The following is a 19,629-nucleotide window of genomic DNA, read 5'->3' as shown; positions in this document are numbered from 1 at the left end:
CAAGATCTTCAACTTTCATGTTGGGCAAAAATTCATTTGAGGCTTGTATCATGATGTAAGTTTGAGGATCAAGACTTTCCATTTTTGGCAATTTTCAGTTACAGGCCCAGTTTCCATTTTTGGAAATTTCTGATCTGGCTTCAAATTCTTCCATGATGGTGTTTGACATGATATATGAGGACTATTTGGCCATGAATGGGCTCTCACAAACCAAATCCAATCATCAAATCACTGATTAAATGGACAGTTGACCAACAGTTGACTTTTCTAGGGTTTTGGATGACTGCTCATTGACTGATGACTTCCAAACCTTAATTCCTTGAGAATTTGACTTCAAATGATGTCCCAAGTTGTATGAACTCTTGATTAATGAGCATGGTGTCCAAATTCCACAAGAATGGCCACCATCCACTGCTTTGACTGACTGTTGACTGTCTAGGGTTTTTGACTGTCTGTGTATGAACTGATGACCTCTGAGCCTTCAACCCTTGACTTGAACACTTCAAATGGACCTCCAAGTCATGTGAACTTGTTGGACAAACCCTAGGGCCTTGGCTCAATGAGAATTGTGCTTGCTTGCTTGACTGACTGATCTCCTGATCAGTTTGACCTAATTCTTGCTTGCTTGCTCTTGAGGCAACTGAGGGTTATGCAAATGCTATGCAATGGACCATGATATGCTATGACCTAATATGAAAATGTATGTACAATGATAGGTGCAAATTTGAGGTGCTACAATATTGATGTGAGACCTTTTGGATTGTTTTAAGATTTGTTTGAAGTTGATTCATGTTAATTTTCAGCTTCTTTTTCAAATTTTTTTCTCTATCTTTGACCCTAGGCTTTGACCTAGTGGTTTGCCTCTCATGTTTGAGCTTTGATTTCAGGTTGAACATCCAAGTTATATGGTTCATGATGCTCCATCATTTGAGCATTTGATGTTTGCCTTTGACTACTAACATTGTGGGTTTTGTAGGGTTGTTAACTCATTTGAGCTTGACTTGTGGCTTATGCCTTTGCTTTTTGGGTTTGACTGTTGATATTGACTGTTGGTTGTTTGTCTGTATAGTATACTGATTTGTTTGATGTTTCAACAGGTACATTAGTTGCTTAAGTTCATTTTGAACTTGCTTTTGCTTGGTTGCTTAACCACTTAGGTATAACCTCTCTTCTCCATGTAGTCTGGAAGACCTACTGTTATTGGTAGGCACCTGTCTGAAGTCCTCCTTAAGAGGCAATGCTTGTGATTGTTTATCTTTTGTGCCAAGCAGGAAAAGTCCTCTTATGAGGCAATTGGCAAATAAAAGAGATGTGTAATCCATCTCCTGTTATTCAGTGTGTCATCCCTTTGCTCACATAACATGTTGATGCATTGTGGATATTAACCCAAGATCTATAGAGTCAATCATTTGTGGAGAAGAGTTCCAACTTTCTGAACTCCCACACCTTCTATTATTCAAAGCTCTCCCTGACCAGGGATAAGAGCTATGAGGCATAACCCTCATCTCCATTTCATCTGCTTCACCCTAACTCTCAATGTTAGGGTTAAGAGCTCATATTACCCCATTTCAGTTGACTTTAAAGTCTAACCTTGCTTGAGCCCTATTGCTTGTGTATAGTGTGTGCTAATTGACTTGTTTGTCTGAGTGCTTGATTCATCTGTGCATGATTGCTTATGTGTGCCTTTGTGCATTTATCATCATTAATTGTACATCATTGCATGATCATTGCTCATATCTTTGTGACACTTTTGTTTGTCCATTGAGGAATCAATTGTAAGTCCATTTATTGGCCATTGTTTCCTATGATGTGGAAGGAGTCGAGTGTAAGACCATTTATTGGCAATTTGTTTCCTCTTGCTTATTGCATTTACTTTGCTTGTTGTATGTGAGGAGTTAATTGTAAGTCCATTTATTGGCATTTGTTTCCTATGATCATTCCTGTGAGACTAGTATAAGTCCACTGATTGGCATCTGGTATCATTGTTTCTTTTGTTTTAGGAGATTGGAATAAGTCCATTGATTGGCATCCAGTATCCCTGTTTGTTTTAGGAGATTGGTGTAAATCCATTGATTGGTATCCGGTATCCATCTTTGCTTTGTAAGATTGGTGTAAGTCCATTGATTGGCATCCGGTGTCCATTTGCTTTGTTTATTTGTTATTGCTCATTGCCTATTCCAAAGGAATCACTTGAATCATCTACATATGATCTCAAGAGGTGAACATCTAAGAAGTTTTGCATTCCTCACCCTCCACCCTTTTGTTTCTTTAAACCTCCATCTTTGCATGTTAACCCAAACCAGAAAATATTGTGCAAACATTTTGACATGATTTCAAATTAGAAACCTAGGCCTTAAGCCTTTGATTTTCAAACTTCATTTTTATAATACTTCTTTTGAATTGAATCCTAATCATACTTTGACCATCTTTTGTGAATAATCCTAATTGGTTAATTTCACTCATTCATTTGTTTTGTGGCTTTGTCCATTCTTGATAAGTTTTCATACATTAGCCATAGATCTCAATTATCTTAGTGGTTGATGTTAATCTCACCTTTTGTCCTTAGTGATTGAATTGTAAGACTTCCTTGCTTATTATAGGGTTAACCCCTCACTAGCAAGTTGAAGCTTTTCTCACATGGTGGACTTGTTGTTTGTATAAGGTTGAGTTTTCTCCCGTGGATAATGAAAGACCTTAGGGCTTTTGTTTAAAATGAACCCACTGATATTTTGGAAATCTTTTAGCCGAACTACGAGGTTTTGATCCTGTAAAGGTACGTAGGCAATGGTTATCCATCCAAACACAAAAATAATAACTTGTGTATTCTTTTCTCATCTCTTCCATCCATGTTTGCACAATAAATATTTCATAAACAAATAACCTTTCGTACAACAAGTGTGAAAAGGGCTCCCTAGGAGTACCTAGGACATTTTGGGTGCCTAACACCTTCCCATTGCGTAATTTACCCCTTACCCAGTTCTCTGATCTTTTCATTGGTTTTCTATGTGTAAAACTTCTTAGGCTTTTGTTCGCTTTTTAGCCATTCCTTTGGATAAATAAAAGTGCGGTGGCGACTTGATTCTTTGTATACTTTACTTTTGGTTTAATCAATAAACCATAAAGTGACGAATACACCGTGTAGCACCTCAAATTTGCACCTCCCATTTGTACATTCATTTCATTTTTTAGGTCATTAACGTTGCCTTAGCATTGCATAGCATATTGCATTTTATCAGGCAAGACTGATCAGAAGAAGTCATCTGTGCAAGAGAGCAAGGGATTTTCATGATGGAAAAGGTTTGTGGGTGTTCTAGAGGGCTTACGTGATCCAAGGTTCTTTCTTATGCATTTTGGCCAAGTGTTGAAGGCTCAAAGTCCACAGTGCGTGACCAAGTCATCTGAGGTCCATACAAGTCAATTGTAAGTCAACTAAGGGCTAGGAGGTCGAGAGATGGTTTGAGACGCTTCCTTCATGTCCCAAAGAAGTTCATTTGTCATTACAAATACTTATCTTGAAGAATTTGAGGTTAGAAATCATTTTGTTCTTTTCTCGAATTAATCTTGGAAATTCAAGTTGAGTTGGATGATCCTAGTTGATTACGGAAAAGTTGATTTGGTTGTGGAAACTTAATCGTGATTGCATTGAGCCCATTCATTTTTTTTGTTAAGTCCATAAGTTTGGCCCATTAATCATTTTCCAAATTAACCCATGTTTCTAAACAATTTTCAAATCCCCATTCATTACCCATTTTCAATATCCATTTCAAATCCAATTCAATTTCATTGTTAATATCCAAGTTTATTCATCCAAATCATCTTCCAATTCACCCATATTTCATTTTATTATTCCAATTAATAAAATCAATTGCCATTATCCAATCATACCCATATCCATTTGTATAAAACTAAAATGCATTAAAAATTCTGCATTACAAATGAACAAAATTCTGCATTAAAAATTCTGCATTGCATTTAACAGCAACACATCAAAATTCAGCAACACATCAAAAATTCTGCATAAAATGCATATAAAAATTCTGCTATAAAATTCTGCATAAATCCAAAAACAAAATCCTGCACAATAACTGCCAAGCCAAGCCAAGGCATCAAAACCAAGCTACACTTCAAGCTGCTATTCAAACTGCAAAACATAACAGCAAATGAGATTTCAAGCCGTATAAGCCGATACAAAAAACCTGCAAAATACACAAGCAAAAAGCTGCTCCGAGCGAGCCAACATAAGAAAAAGTGCACAAGCCAAGCTGGGAATGCAATTCCATACCTGCATAATAACAGAAAAATTTCACAACCAAATAACAGAATTTTCTTCTAATCTTAATCTCATAACTCTAAAAAAAATCAAAACCTTCACCTCACTACACTTCCAGATTTTTCCACATAACAGACTCAATCTCATTTCTTCCTCTCTCCCAATCTTCTTCTTCCAAACTTCATCACAAACTCTTCCAATCCTTCAACCAAAACCTTCAACCACCGTAACCGTAACCGTTTTTTTTCAATTCACAATCACCTTCATCAAAAACTCCAAAACTCCATAGCCAAGCCTTCAACCACTACGAATCCGTAACCGTAACCGTAATCTCCGTTCACCGAAACCTTCAACCGCTTCCAATCTTCACTCTTCAATTCTTCCACATTAATTTATCATCATCACAACCGAACCGCCAAAGATCCTGCAACAATTCTGCAGCAATTATCTCCTTTCTCGGAAGTGATAAGCAGAAGAAAAAAGAAGAAATAATAAAAAAGAGAAATCCAGAAGAGATCGGAATAATCGGAAACTCACGATCCAAGAGACTTCTTCTTCATTTCGATTGGCAATACCGGTATTACGTCTTCGTCTTCATCTCAAAGCGGAGATGCGAGCGAGGCCTTCATCATCCACCAAGAATCTTCAACAAAATCCGTAGAAGCTCGCAACTCGTAACGGAATTGGTGAGAAGCTACAATCAGAAAGAAACCGATAATTGAAGAAGCAGTAGAAGGAACCGAAACAGAGAAAGAGGAAGATTCGTACCTAATTGTAATTGGAGCTTTAATCTGGTAAGTTTTTCCGATCCGATTTCGATGTGGTTTTTCTTCCATCCGCACATACGATAATGGAGTGAGATGAATCGCGGATCTTCGAGTATCTGAACTATCAATAAAGATCGAACATCGCGAACCATGGTGGATTGCTTAACACCGCGAGTTCTTGAATCCTTAAATCGTAATAATCGTTGAAGTCAATTCTGTGAGAAGGATAACGCATTGTTGTGTTGGAGTTGATCGTTTCTCCCGGCTTGTGCTAAATCCTCGTGAACGCAGTGGTTGAAGGCGCCGGAATCCAAGAATCCAAACGCGTCACAAGAGCTTCTCTGAATAAGTGCTTTTCCCCTGTCCAATTTGAGCTTACGTGAAGGTTGTACACGGACTCTCTCCATTCAACTGTGGCCGTTTGAGTCCAAGGCCCGAGCGTTTTCCTACTACACCCCCACAGATCAAAAGTCCAATTCAGGTTTTCTTCCAAGTTTTTTTGTTGAATTCTAACTGTTTTTGGTTTAATTAGAGTATCAATTAGTATATAATTAGGTTAATTAAGTTTGTAACTAGCGTAATTAGAGGATTAGGTGTTATTTAGAATAATTAGTAATAAGTAGGATTGATAGGATATAGTTAGAGTAATGCTAGGAATAGTTTTTTTAATAATGATTTTAGAATATTGCTTGAGTAATTGTAGAATCAGAATTAGAATTAAATAATAATTAGAAATTAATCTTAGGACTGTTACATTGAATACATTAGTATTAGGATTAACTTCAGAGTTAATTAGGTGGATTAGTATTAGAAATGTTTTTTAGAAATACAATAACTGTAGAAATTAATTAGGAAAATTAGGATTAGAGTTTGTTTAGGACAATTAGAAATTAATTTTAGAATTTGGAAACCATTTTAATTAGTTGTCAAATTAGAATTAGAATATTAGAATAAAGTCTTAAATAGGATTTAATATATTTTAGAAATTAATTAGCAATATTAAATTTAGGCTACTGGTTTAGGTAATTAGATTTTAGAGTTAGTTAATTAGATTATTAGAATTAGAATAATTTTTAGAAATAATAGTTTTAGAACTTTAGAGTTAATTAAAAAATGTTAAAAAAATATTAAAAAGAAATATTAAATTTAGTTTAGTTCTAATTGACTTTAAATAGAACTTACTTTCGTAAATAGAAATTTAATTCAATATTAATCCATAACTGTGAAATGACTATTCTACCCTTAGGCTTAGAAATAATTCAATCTTGCATGCTCCCTTAGTTTTAGGACGTGTTATCTCTTGATTAAATGAGTTTCATGGTCAGTTTTGGATTTTTTATCTCATTTTGACCCTAGTCTTGGACTAGTGGTTTGTGATCTCACTTTTGAGTTGTGTTTCAGGTTAATAGCACAAATGGCCTATGCTTGATGATGTGCCTCCATTGGAGTTGACTTGTGACTTGTATATAGCTAATTTTGACTTTGTTTTGCAGGGTTTGATATTTGAGTTTGAGCCTTAATGGCTTGTACTTTGGTGCATTGGTTTGTGTTTGTCTGTTTATAGTTAACTGTGAACCATTTGCTGTTTAGTTGTGTGATTAGTATACTGATGATATTTGATTGATTTCAGGTACATTAGTTGCTAATATTGCTTTGCTTTGCTTGATAAGCAATTTGCACTGAGGTATAACATTCTTGACTCCATGTAGTCTGGAAGACCTGGCCTGTTACTTGGCCAGGCACCTGTCTGAAGTCCTCCTTAAGAGGCGATGTTTGTGATTGTTTACTTTTGTGCCAAGCAGGTAAAGACCTCGATGAGGCAATTGGTGGATCAAAGAGATATGCAATCTATCTCCCACTATTCTGTTGAGTCGTCCCTCTGCTCACACCACTGTGTTGATGCATTGGGACACAAACCCAAGATCTTGTACAATGTACAGTTGTGTTAGAGTCTCGAGTGTAGAAGGGTTCCCACATTCTAGACCCACACTCCTTTGTCTGAAGCTCTCCCTGACCAGGGATAAGAGCTGTGAAGTCTTATCTTCACTCTCCTTTCATCAGCTTCACCTTAGCCCCTCAATGGCAAGGTTAAGAGCTAACCTTACCTTGATACAGAGGCTTGTTTGTCGAGGTTGATATGACCCCTCGACTAAAGCCTAGCCCTGATGTTTGAGCCCCCTTGTTGGTGTGTTTATTTCATATTGTATGTGTTTGTGTGGTGTGATTGTATCCCCTAGGTTTGCTAGACTCCGCGTAGTCTCGTTTGCATGACAATTAAGGTAGCACGGTTCCTTCATATAGGACTTCCTTTCTTGCTTGAGCTTTCCTAAAACACAAACAAACATTATCCCCTCTTAAGGATACGTCAACTCCTTCTACTACAGGTGAGTAAGTCTCCAAAGGTCGAGCATCCGGTAGATTGCGTAGTGACGTTATCCACTTAAAAAACACAAACCAACAGGAATAGTTTAGCCGAACTACGGCAACTCTGATTCTCATGTCCAGATGAGATACGTAGGCACGAGATGCGATGTCTTGTCGAGTTTGACTAACAACTAACACTAATTCTTTTCTCTCGCCCTCGTTGCGATTGAGACCTTCCCTTTCTCTTGCCCTAGTTGCAATCGAGACCCTTCTTCCGCCTGTGTCTTTGTTTTGTGTTGTTGTGTGCTTGGAAGCTGATGTAAGTCCATCGAGTGGCGTTCGGGTTCCAGTGTGCGTGTGTTTGGTTCGGATGCTGATGTAAGTCCAGTGATTGGCATTCAGGCTCCATGTTTGCCTTCTTGTGTGTGTTTTGGGTTCGGATGCTGATGTAAGCCCAGTGATTGGCATTCAGGCTCCATGTTTGCCTTTGCCTGCATTTGTTTGTGTGCGTGTTAGCCGAGCTACGAATGCTCTGATTCTCCTTCGTCCAAAGGAGATACGTATGCATAGGATGCGATATCCTAGCGAGCATGTGTCGTTTCCCCCGGTCGAACTACTTAGACTCTGATGTCTATGCCTGATAGACTAAGTAGGCCCAGGACGCGATGTCCTGCCGAGTCAGTCTTGTCTGTAATCCTGTGTCTCTTTCAGCCCGTATAGATGTTTGTTTGAGCAGTGTTTTAGCAACCATTTTCCTTTCTATTGTGCGTGGATCCCGTCGAGTACGACGGATGCGTAGGGGTGCTAATACCTTCCCTTCGCATAACCGACTCCCAATCCCATTCTCTTTGGTCGTGAGACCATGCTTTTTCCAGGTTTACTCTGAGCGTTTCCTTTCCCTCTTTTGGGATAAATAACGCACGGTGGCGGCTCTGTTGTTCTTGTTTTCCCACCGGTTTTTCGCGTAATGCGACAGCTGGCGACTCTGCTGGGGATCAAAGAGAAGTTGACCTTTTGCTGGTCCATCTTCCCCGAGCGAGTCTCTCCTAGCGCTCTCTAGGTTAGGGCTTTGGTTGCTATCTGCTGATATTTATTGCATTCATTTCATTTACTGTTTGCATTCAATGTGTGCATTAATGTTTGCATTCATTCATATTCATCTGTTGTGCTGGCTTTGTTTCTCTGTTTGGGGTGGGAGTTCCATGAGGTAAAAGGCCCAATACCCAGGCTATGAGTGTAATCTAGGAAACCTAGGAATAGAGTGATTCATGGGAAGCGGGTGGTGTACGCCACTTAGCGGAACATCGATATCACGAGCAGTTCAGACTCTGATGGGGTATTATCGGTGCATACATCTGGTGTGCACAGGATGATATTCTTGAAAGGGTTGTTTATCCTGCGTTTCTCTCGACCTTACCCTGGCCTAGATGACACCCGTGAGTGGGGAGGGAATGATCATTTTAACAGGTACAGATGGTGACTGTTGGTGACTCAGAGTTCTGTTGGTGACTCAGTGTATTCCTGTTGGTGACTCGGTTTCTCGGATTGGGTTCAGATGACAGTTGACCAGTTGACTTTGGGTTTCAGATGATTGTGATCAGAGTTCGAGCCGAAGCTTCGATCCTGTGTTCAGAGATGCACAGCTTGCCAGTCGTGTCCGCATCGTGTGCATCATAGCATATTTATTTTTCAAAAGAAATGCAATAAAAAAACAAAAGAGAAAGAAAAAGCTAATCTCTGCATGCATAGCATTTCTCGGGTACATTCCAGAGTCTGTTCACTGATAGATCCGGGTGCTCATTTACAGATGAAATTGTTGGTTTCACTCGGTACTCATTGCTCTTGTATACTGTGCCGTTGCTGCAGATTGCTATCTTCTGAAGATGAATCAGGCTCTTTGAATGCCTGAGAAATGATCATTATCATGTGCATCATATGCATTAACATCATACTCACGTCATATTGCATAACAGGTGTTCTAGTGTTCCGACTTCTCACTCTGGTTCCCATGTCAGGCAGGATAGCTAATCAGAGACTGCATCGGTATTCAACCAGACTCAACCATCAGAGGAATATGGATCAGGTTCAGACTGAGTCGGCTGAGATGAGGGCGAGCATGGCCCAGTTTATGTCAATGATGCAGGGGGTTGCTCAAGGTCAGGAAGAGCTCAGAGCCCTGGTTCAGAGACAAGAGACTGTGATTCAGACGTCCAACCGTGCTTCGCCTGTTGTTGCACCTGCTTATGAGAATGTCAATGTTGCTGCTCCCACTAACGACTATGCCGTCGGGGATGAGTTGAGAGGAATCAGGATCAATGGACAGCCTCTTGCTGCAGAGGTCAACGCTAGAGCTATCCGGGCTCCTGTTCGTCACCCTGCTCCTATTGTCGACAGACAAGAGGACATGTTCACAATGCTGAGTGAAGATGATGAGGTGGTCAGAGTCGAGGATAGGGATCGCAAGGTCGATGCCCTGGCTGAGAAGATCCGTGCGATGGAATGTCAGAACTCCCTCGGATTTGATGTTACCAATATGGGGCTGGTAGAGGGGTTGAGAATCCCGTACAAGTTCAAAGCACCCTCATTCGAAAAGTATAATGGTACTTCCTGTCCTCGCACCCATGTGCAGGCTTACTTCAGGAAAATCTCTGCTTACACTGACAACGAAAAGATGTGGATGTACTTTTTCCAAGACAGTCTGTCTGGAGCGTCTTTGGACTGGTACATGGATCTGAAAAGAGAATCAGTTAGAAGCTGGAAAGATCTGGGTGAAGCCTTTCTGAGGCAGTACAAGCACAACATGGACATGGCGCCGAGCCGAACTCAACTGCAGAGTTTGTGTCAGAAATCCAAGGAAAGCTTCAAAGAGTACGCCCAGAGATGGCGTGAGCTAGCCGCTAGAGTGCAACCTCCTATGTTGGAGAGAGAGCTGACTGACATGTTCATTGGAACCTTGCAAGGTGTGTTCATGGACCGCATGGGAAGTTGCCCGTTCAGTAGCTTTTCTGATGTTGTTGTCTGTGGAGAAAGAACAGAGAGTCTTATCAAAGCAGGAAAGATACAAGATCCTGACTCTTCAAGTTCTTCGAATTCTAAGAAGCCATTCTCTGGGGCACCCAAAAGGGGAGAAAGTGAAACAAATGCTGTGCACCGTCGGAGGAGTGCAAACAGAGGACAATATAGTCAGGCCGCCGCTGTGACTATTCCAGCAACCCAACAGCAACAGAGAAGACCAACTCAGCAATATCAACACCAGCAACATCTTCCTCAACAGCAGGCTTACCAGCCTCCCTATGATAATCAAGCCAATGCGAGTAATGAGAGGAAGAGGATCATTTTTGATCCGATCCCTATGTCATACTCAGAGTTGTATCCCTCTTTGATAGAGCGGAACTTGATTACTCCCAGAGACCCGCCGGCCGTACCCGTCAACCCCCGGTGGTGGTATAGGCTTGAGCAGCAGTGTGTGTATCATTCGGGTGCTCCTGGTCATGATGTGGATAGTTGCTTTCAGTTGAAGATGAAGGTTCAAGACCTCGTGAGGTCAGGTATTCTGAACTTTGAAGACTTGGGCCCCCATGTTAATCAAGCTTGAAGATAACAAGTCACGGGCTGGCACTGACTTGTCTTCCGAGGTCTTCGACAAAGAGGGTTGTTCAAAAGCAGAGGCTTCTGATGCAAAAGATTCCGACAGTTGTTATCCCTGGTGGGATCTATCACAATTGGGTCACTGTGGGCTTTCCTACAGTTGTTCATAAGTCAGAGTAATAATCACTTTGTTTAAAAACCCTTCTCCCATGCCAAAAGGAGAAGTGATGACCTTGTTGGCAACATTTTGTGCAATGATATTTTCATTCAAATAAAAGCACGTTAAACAGTTGTTTTTCCAATTGTTTTCCCTTTTCGCTTTTTGCATGAAATTGGTGATCACAAAAAACCCTAAAAACAAGAATAAAAGCAATCTTTTCATCTGCATAACGATTGTCTTGTTTGATTTCCAAAAAGCTTTTCATATCAAATCATTTATGCAGGTTGTTTCTTAAACCCATTGAACATAATGATCGGACGTCATCTCCCAATTTTGAATTCCCTGTATTCGAAGCGGAAGAAGATGATGTTGAAAGGATTCCTGATGAGATTTCCCGACTTCTTGAGCAAAAAAAGAAGATCACTCAGCTGCATCTCGAGAATCAGCAGAACAGCCAACTGAGGCATTAACAAAAAAGAAAAAAAAGGGTGCAATATCCAAGAAAAAAAGAAATCAAAAGAAAGAAAAGAAGAAAAAAAAACAAAAGAAAAATAGCACCCTCAAAGTCCCAAGTTGACTGATGCTGAATCGAGAAGAAGAGATTAACTGCCATGTGTCATGGTCAGTTACATCAACAGAGAGTGAAGAAATCATTCGATAAGAAGGTCAAGCCTCGTGTGTTCCGAGAAGGTGACCTTGTGCTCAAGAAAGTCTTGTCTTTCGTGCCCGATTCCAGGGGCAAGTGAACCCCAAACTATGAAGGTCCATATGTTGTCAAGCTTTTCAGGCAATGCTTTGACACTTACAACAATGGATGGAGAAGTTCACTCGTCCTGTGAATCCCAGATGCAGTCAAGAAATACTTAGCCTAAAAAATAAAAAAGGCAAAACAGCTCGCTAAGTCGAACACCCCAAAGGGCGACTTAGGCAAAAAAGGAGCGTCTCGGTGGATTGAAAACCCGAAAGGGCAATCCAGGCAAAAATTGGAGACATTGAAAAAAAAAGAATTTGCATCCCACTAGATTGAGCACCTCGCACTGGGGCAATCTAGGCAGAAATTAGGGATTTGGCAAGTAACTGCGTCTTGACAAGACTGTGCTCTACATCTGTCATCCGTCAGGGATTCTCGATTCATCGTCGACTGAAGCTTTGAATACATCGAAAATTCGGAATGGTAGAGGAAAGGTCATTATGTTCAATGTAGCCCTCTCCAATATACATCACCGATTTCAAACTTGTACAGATCTATGGAGTCTCGCCCTTTGCAGACTACCATTCCATCACATCGATTTGAGCTTTTATCCAATTATTTGCACTCTTATTTGTTTCAACTCAACAAATGTTTTGCATGTTTTAATTGATAAAGTATCATTGTTTTCAAAATAAACAAATTTTTCACAAAATTGTTCTTAAACAAAGTGAACATTCACAATGATGGAAGGATACTTAGCAGACCTGCAGTGCTCTCCCAAGGGTGGTGTGATTACCAACAGGTAAGACATTTGTTCGTATCTCGAGCATAACTGTATCTCTTTCCTGTAGAACCTCTTGTGGTTTCTCCTCAGCAAGGTTGCTCAGTGCAGTGTTGGTTGAAGTTGTTCATCTTCATGTCCCCGGCAGTGCAATATTCTTCCTCCAAGTCCCTGTCAGCCCTATTGTGGGGCATCTCCAGTAGAGGGCTGTGTGAACCCTATTGTGGGGCATCCCCAGCAAGGTTGTTGTTGAAATACTGTCGTGGGGCAGTTCCCCAAGCAGAGTGTTTATTGAAGACTTCAACTTTCGTCTCTCCAGCAGAGCAGTCTTCCCCTCTCCCCGACATGGGTGCTTGTCTTTGGAAGATTCGGTACTTGTTGGATTGACATCCCAGTACTCTGTCATTTCCCTTGGATAGATTCCTCAACAGAGTTGTTGACATGATGGACTTTATCAATGCCTGTCTATTTTCACCAGAGATCTGGTTGACGCTCAGTATCTCTGTTCTCCAGCATAAGTGAGAAGTCGGTGCTCTCCCTGCAGAGTTTTCCTCAAGCAGATTTCTTCAAGCAGAGTCTCCCCACAGAGTTGGAGTATCTGATCTTTGGGCTCCCCGGCGGAGTTTTCATCATGTTGCATTTTGCATATAGTAATCATTGCATCCTCAAAATTGCGTAGCATTTCCATTCAATATGGAGCATTACGCCATAGAAAAATTCAAACATATGCATTCATGTGTTACTCACCAGACCGTATCCCCGCCAGAGGCAGATTCTTGTTCGACATCTGTACAACACTCTTGCTACAATTGCCCCTGACAGCATTCAGGATTGGTACCCCACAGAGGTTTATTTCCTCATCCGTTGGTGAAAGAAAACCTGGTTCTACCAAGTGGATCCTCCCCTAGTAGATGTGGGTGTGTCCGATCTCTCCATGTAGAGTCTACCCTTTAGGCAGAAAGTGTCTGTCGTTTCCTTCTGCACTCCCCACTGAGTTAGATCCTCGTGGATGACGGTTGTTTCCGTTCCCTCCCTTTGGGATGGGTTTTCCCTATTGAGTTCTTTCCTCATTAGGATGAGTCTTGATTCAGTATGCCTTTTTGGATCGATCCTAAATTGGCTTTCCATTGACTGTCTCTTGTGCTTCCCTGGGGCATAAATGAATAGTTGCTCACTAACCGGCGCTCATTCATCTTTTCCTCAGCAGAATTTGTTGGCATCTACCTACAAACCGGTAGTTGTAAGTCCTATCTTTGTGGTTTTCTACCTACAAGCTGGTAGTTGTAAAATCCCACTTTCATCCCCTAGCAGAGGTAACCTTTGTGGTTCATTCTGATTGTTGGCGGATTTTGTGGTCTTCTACCTACTACCCGGTAGTTGTAAATCCTTTTTTCTCACTCTGTCTCTCAGTAGACTGTTTTTTGGCCTCTACCTACAAACCGGTAGTTGTAAGTCCTATCTTTGTGGTTTTCTACCTACAAGCTGGTAGTTGTAAAATCCCACGTTCTCCCCTTGGTGGAGTTAACCCTCTGTGCTCATCCTGATTGATGACGGTTACTTTTTCTGTGGTTTTCTGCCTACTAACCGGTAGATGTAATCCCCTCTTTGCAGTTATCAGTACCCGGTTTGCGGTATTGATAGTCTTGTCCCCTCTGGATACTTGCCTTGATCAAACAGTATTGTCCCCAGTGGGTCTTCCCCTTCCTTTTGGATACTTGCTCCGAGTCAGCAACTTTGTCCCCAGCGGGTTCTCTTTCATTCACCATTTGCTGGTAGTGTTGGTAGTTTACCCTTTTTGATTGGTCATCTTTTGCATACCTGGTCCTGGTACCCCGATGCCTTTCTTTTCGGTTGATTTATCCATTTAACAACCTACAACCCGGTTATGGATAATCTTCCATGCGAGTGTATTATCTACGTTTTGACGGCTATAGATAATATATCTCATGCGCTCTTGGGTCGAAGTCGTCCTCCCCAGTTGAGTAAGATTCGTATTCCTTTGTCCGGAATCGAATGTCCATCCTTTAACAAGTTTGCCTTCGCTCTCTTCAGGATGATGTCGGTCGATTTATCCATTTTACAACCAATCCGGTTATGGATAATCTTCCATGCGAGTATGTTATCTACGTTTCGACGGCTATAGATAATGTATCTCATGCGCTCTTGGGTCGAAGTCGTCCTCCCCAGTTGAGTAAGATTCGTATTCCTTTGTTCGGAATCGAATGTCCATCCTTTAACAAGTTTGCCTTTGCTCTCTTCAGGATGATGTCGGTTGATTTATCCATTTAACAACCTGCAAACCGGTTATGGATAATCTTCCATGCGAGTCTATTATCTACGTTTTGACGGCTATAGATAATATGTCTCATGCACTCTCTGGTCAGTCTTTTGATTGTTTTCCCCAGTTAAGTAAGATTCGTATTCCTTTGTTCGGAATCGAATGTCCATCCTTTAACAAGTTTGCTTTCGCTCTCTTCAGGATGATGTCGGTCGTTTATCCATCTAACAACCTGCAACCCGGTTATGGATAATCTCCCATGCGAGTGTGTTATCTACGTTTTGACGGCTATAGATAATATGTCTCATGCGCTCTTGGGTCGAAGTCGTCCTCCCCAGTTGAGTAAGATTCGTATTCCCTGTGGAATCGAATGTCCGTCCTTTAACAAGACTGCTTTTCTAGCCCTCTTCAGGATGTTGAGTGTTTTGGAACACAAACCAATTCACGTTTGGTCGGTCACCCGTTTCATACCTACAACCCGGTATCTGTGGTGTTCCTCCCTGTTTGCTCACTGCTAGTGACCTTGTTCCCCAGTGAGATCCCCTGCAAGTGTTTAGCCTTGCCCTGTCATCTTGTAGATGCCAGTATCCTATCAGCACCCGCGTGTGTTGTTTCTTTGGTGTCGGTAAACACCATCTCTCGGTGATTTCCAGTCATGCGTAGTGTCTGGTCTTCTTTGGTGTCGGTAAAACACCATCTTTCGGTGCTTTCCCAGTCATGCGTAGTGTCTGGTCTTCTTTTGATGTCTGTAAACATCCTCTTTCGATGTTCGTAACGTCGTCCCTTCCCTAGTGAAGTTTCCTCCTCTCCATTGGTGTCGATAAACGTCGAGTTTTTCCTATGCGTCCGTTGGCGTATAGTTGATATCCTTCCCCACAGGGTCTTCCCCAGTTGAACCTCCTCTCCGTTGGTGTCGATAAACGTCGAGTTTTTCCTAGTCGTCCGATGATGTCTAGTTGCTTATTCCCTACAGATCATTTGGTAATACCATATGATTCCCCTCAGAGTTTTCTCCTCTCCGTTGGTGTCGATAAACGTCGAGTTTTTCCTATTCGTCCTATGACGTCTAGTTGTACCCTTCCCCAAGTGGATTTACCTCCCCGTTGGTTTCGATAAACGTTGTGTTTTTCTCATTCGTCCGATGACGTCTGATTGTATACCCTATTCCCAGTCATTCATTAATGTCTGGTTGATTTCCCAGCCAGAATCCCCAGTAGACGTCCTATTTGGTGTCCGGTTGTGGTCTCCCTTTCGTCCTATGACGTCTGGTTGAGTTTTCTCCTTCTCCGTTGGTGTCGATAAACGTCGAGCTTCTCCCTTTCGTCCGATGACGTCTGGTCGAGTCTCCCTTTCGTCCGTTGGCGTCTGGTTGAGTTTTCTCCTTCTCCGTTGGTGTCGATAAACGTCGAGCTTCTCCCTTTCGTCCTATGACGTCTGGTCGAGTATTCCCATTCATCCCATGATGTTTGGTTACCTCTCCGTTGGTCTTGGTAAACGTTGAGTTTTTCCCATTTCGTCCGCTGACGTATGGTTGTATCACTATCCTTCCAGTCATTCAATGATGTTTGGTTACCTCTCCGTTGGTCTTGGTAAACGTTGAGTTTTTCCCATTTCGTCCGCTGACGTATGGTTGTATCACTATCCTTCCAGTCATTCAATAATGATTGGTTACCTCTCCGTTGGTCTTGGTAAACGCTGAGTTTTTCCCTATTCGTCCTATGACGTCTAGTTGTACCTGTCCCCATGTGGATTTACCTCTCCGTTGGTCTTGGTAAACGTTGAGTGTTTCCTAGTTGTCCGTTGGCATCTAGTTGAGATTTCTGTTCCCATTCATCGTGTGTCGATGTTTGGATGTGGTTGTGCTTTGGAAAGAAGAAAAACAACAAGAAAAGAGACAAATCCCAGCATTGTGCAAATTCTACGGTTCTTGGTATTCAATCCCTGTTTACCCTGAAAGTCTGACAGCCGTTGCTCTCATCCGTTCGGGTTCCCAGCTGATTGAATAGGGGCAGCTGTAGCACCTCAAATTTGCACCTCCCATTTGTACATTCATTTCATTTTTTAGGTCATTAACGTTGCCTTAGCATTGCATAGCATATTGCATTTTATCAGGCAAGACTGATCAGAAGAAGTCATCTGTGCAAGAGAGCAAGGGATTTTCATGATGGAAAAGGTCTGTGGGTGTTCTAGAGCGCTTACGTGATCCAAGGTTCTTTCTGATGCATTTTGGCCAAGTGTTGAAGGCTCAAAGTCCACAGTGCGTGACCAAGTCATCTGAGGTCCATACAAGTCAATTGTAAGTCAACTAAGGGCTAGGAGGTCGAGAGATGGTTTGAGACGCTTCCTTCATGTCCCAAAGAAGTTCATTTGTCATTACAAATACTTATCTTGAAGAATTTGAGGTTAGAAATCATTTTGTTCTTTTCTCGAATTAATCTTGGAAATTCAAGTTGAGTTGGATGATCCTAGTTGATTACGGAAAAGTTGATTTGGTTGTGGAAACTTAATCGTGATTGCATTGAGCCCATTCATTTTTTTTGTTAAGTCCATAAGTTTGGCCCATTAATCATTTTCCAAATTAACCCATGTTTCTAAACAATTTTCAAATCCCCATTCATTACCCATTTTCAATATCCATTTCAAATCCAATTCAATTTCATTGTTAATATCCAAGTTTATTCATCCAAATCATCTTCCAATTCACCCATATTTCATTTTATTATTCCAATTAATAAAATCAATTGCCATTATCCAATCATACCCATATCCATTTGTATAAAACTAAAATGCATTAAAAATTCTGCATTACAAATGAACAAAATTCTGCATTAAAAATTCTGCATTGCATTTAACAGCAACACATCAAAATTCAGCAACACATCAAAAATTCTGCATAAAATGCATATAAAAATTCTGCTATAAAATTCTGCATAAATCCAAAAACAAAATCCTGCACAATAACTGCCAAGCCAAGCCAAGGCATCAAAACCAAGCTACACTTCAAGCTGCTATTCAAACTGCAAAACATAACAGCAAATGAGATTTCAAGCCGCATAAGCCGATACAAAAAACCTGCAAAATACACAAGCAAAAAGCTGCTCCGAGCGAGCCAACATAAGAAAAAGTGCACAAGCCAAGCTGGGAATGCAATTCCATACCTGCATAATAACAGAAAAATTTCACAACCAAATAACAGAATTTTCTTCTAATCTTAATCTCATAACTCTAAAAAAAATCAAAACCTTCACCTCACTACACTTCCAGATTTTTCCACATAACAGACTCAATCTCATTTCTTCCTCTCTCCCAATCTTCTTCTTCCAAACTTCATCACAAACTCTTCCAATCCTTCAACCAAAACCTTCAACCACCGTAACCGTAACCGTTTTTTTTCAATTCACAATCACCTTCATCAAAAACTCCAAAACTCCATAGCCAAGCCTTCAACCACTACGAATCCGTAACCGTAACCGTAATCTCCGTTCACCGAAACCTTCAACCGCTTCCAATCTTCACTCTTCAATTCTTCCACATTAATTTATCATCATCACAACCGAACCGCCAAAGATCCTGCAACAATTCTGCAGCAATTATCTCCTTTCTCGGAAGTGATAAGCAGAAGAAAAAAGAAGAAATAATAGAAAAGAGAAATCCAGAAGAGATCGGAATAATCGGAAACTCACGATCCAAGAGACTTCTTCTTCATTTCGATCGGCAATACCGGTATTACGTCTTCGTCTTCATCTCAAAGCGGAGATGCGAGCGAGGCCTTCATCATCCACCAAGAATCTTCAACAAAATCCGTAGAAGCTCGCAACTCGTAACGGAATTGGTGAGAAGCTACAATCAGAAAGAAACCGATAATTGAAGAAGCAGTAGAAGGAACCGAAACAGAGAAAGAGGAAGATTCGTACCTAATTGTAATTGGAGCTTTAATCTGGTAAGTTTTTCCGATCCGATTTCGATGTGGTTTTTCTTCCATCCGCACATACGATAATGGAGTGAGATGAATCGCGGATCTTCGAGTATCTGAACTATCAATAAAGATCGAACATCGCGAACCATGGTGGATTGCTTAACACCGCGAGTTCTTGAATCCTTGAATCGTAATAATCGTTGAAGTCAATTCTGTGAGAAGGATAACGCATTGTTGTGTTGGAGTTGATCGTTTCTCCCGGCTTGTGCTAAATCCTCGTGAACGCAGTGGTTGAAGGCGCCGGAATCCAAGAATCCAAACGCGTCACAAGAGCTTCTCTGAATAAGTGCTTTTCCCCTGTCCAATTTGAGCTTACGTGAAGGTTGTACACGGACTCTCTCCATTCAACTGTGGCCGTTTGAGTCCAAGGCCCGTGCGTTTTCCTACTACACCCCCACAGATCAAAAGTCCAATTCAGGTTTTCTTCCAAGTTTTTTTGTTGAATTCTAACTGATTTTGGTTTAATTAGAGTATCAATTAGTATATAATTAGGTTAATTAAGTTTGTAACTAGCGTAATTAGAGGATTAGGTGTTATTTAGAATAATTAGTAATAAGTAGGATTGATAGGATATAGTTAGAGTAATGCTAGGAATAGTTTTTTTAATAATGATTTTAGAATATTGCTTGAGTAATTGTAGAATCAGAATTAAAATTAAATAATAATTAGAAATTAATCTTAGGACTGTTACATTGAATACATTAGTATTAGGATTAACTTCAGAGTTAATTAGGTGGATTAGTATTAGAAATGT

At 40.8% G+C, this 19,629-nt stretch overlaps 1 long non-coding RNA gene across 3 annotated transcripts; it reads right to left on the bottom strand.

The window, feature by feature from the left end:
* Positions 1 to 3,833: 3,833 nt before the first annotated feature.
* Positions 3,834 to 19,224, bottom strand: LOC127088090 (uncharacterized). 3 transcript variants are annotated; one of them, XR_007790113.1, is made up of 5 exons: positions 18,814 to 19,224; positions 18,583 to 18,739; positions 18,142 to 18,469; positions 4,373 to 4,485; positions 3,834 to 4,141 (listed from the first exon to the last, which is right to left on the bottom strand). It is a non-coding gene; the product is annotated as an uncharacterized LOC127088090 (long non-coding RNA). The 3 variants fall into 3 exon arrangements; XR_007790115.1 differs by lacking the exon at positions 3,834 to 4,141 and adding an exon at positions 4,182 to 4,282; XR_007790114.1 differs by lacking the exon at positions 18,142 to 18,469 and having other exon boundaries at positions 4,373 to 4,694.
* Positions 19,225 to 19,629: the final 405 nt, after the last annotated feature.

Source organism: Lathyrus oleraceus, chromosome 5 (genome assembly GCF_024323335.1).
Source record: "Lathyrus oleraceus cultivar Zhongwan6 chromosome 5, CAAS_Psat_ZW6_1.0, whole genome shotgun sequence".
In the NCBI taxonomy this organism is placed as follows: Eukaryota; Viridiplantae; Streptophyta; class Magnoliopsida; order Fabales; family Fabaceae; genus Lathyrus; species Lathyrus oleraceus.
Note: the sequence above shows the minus strand (reverse complement) of the source record. Positions and strands in the feature narration are given on the sequence as shown.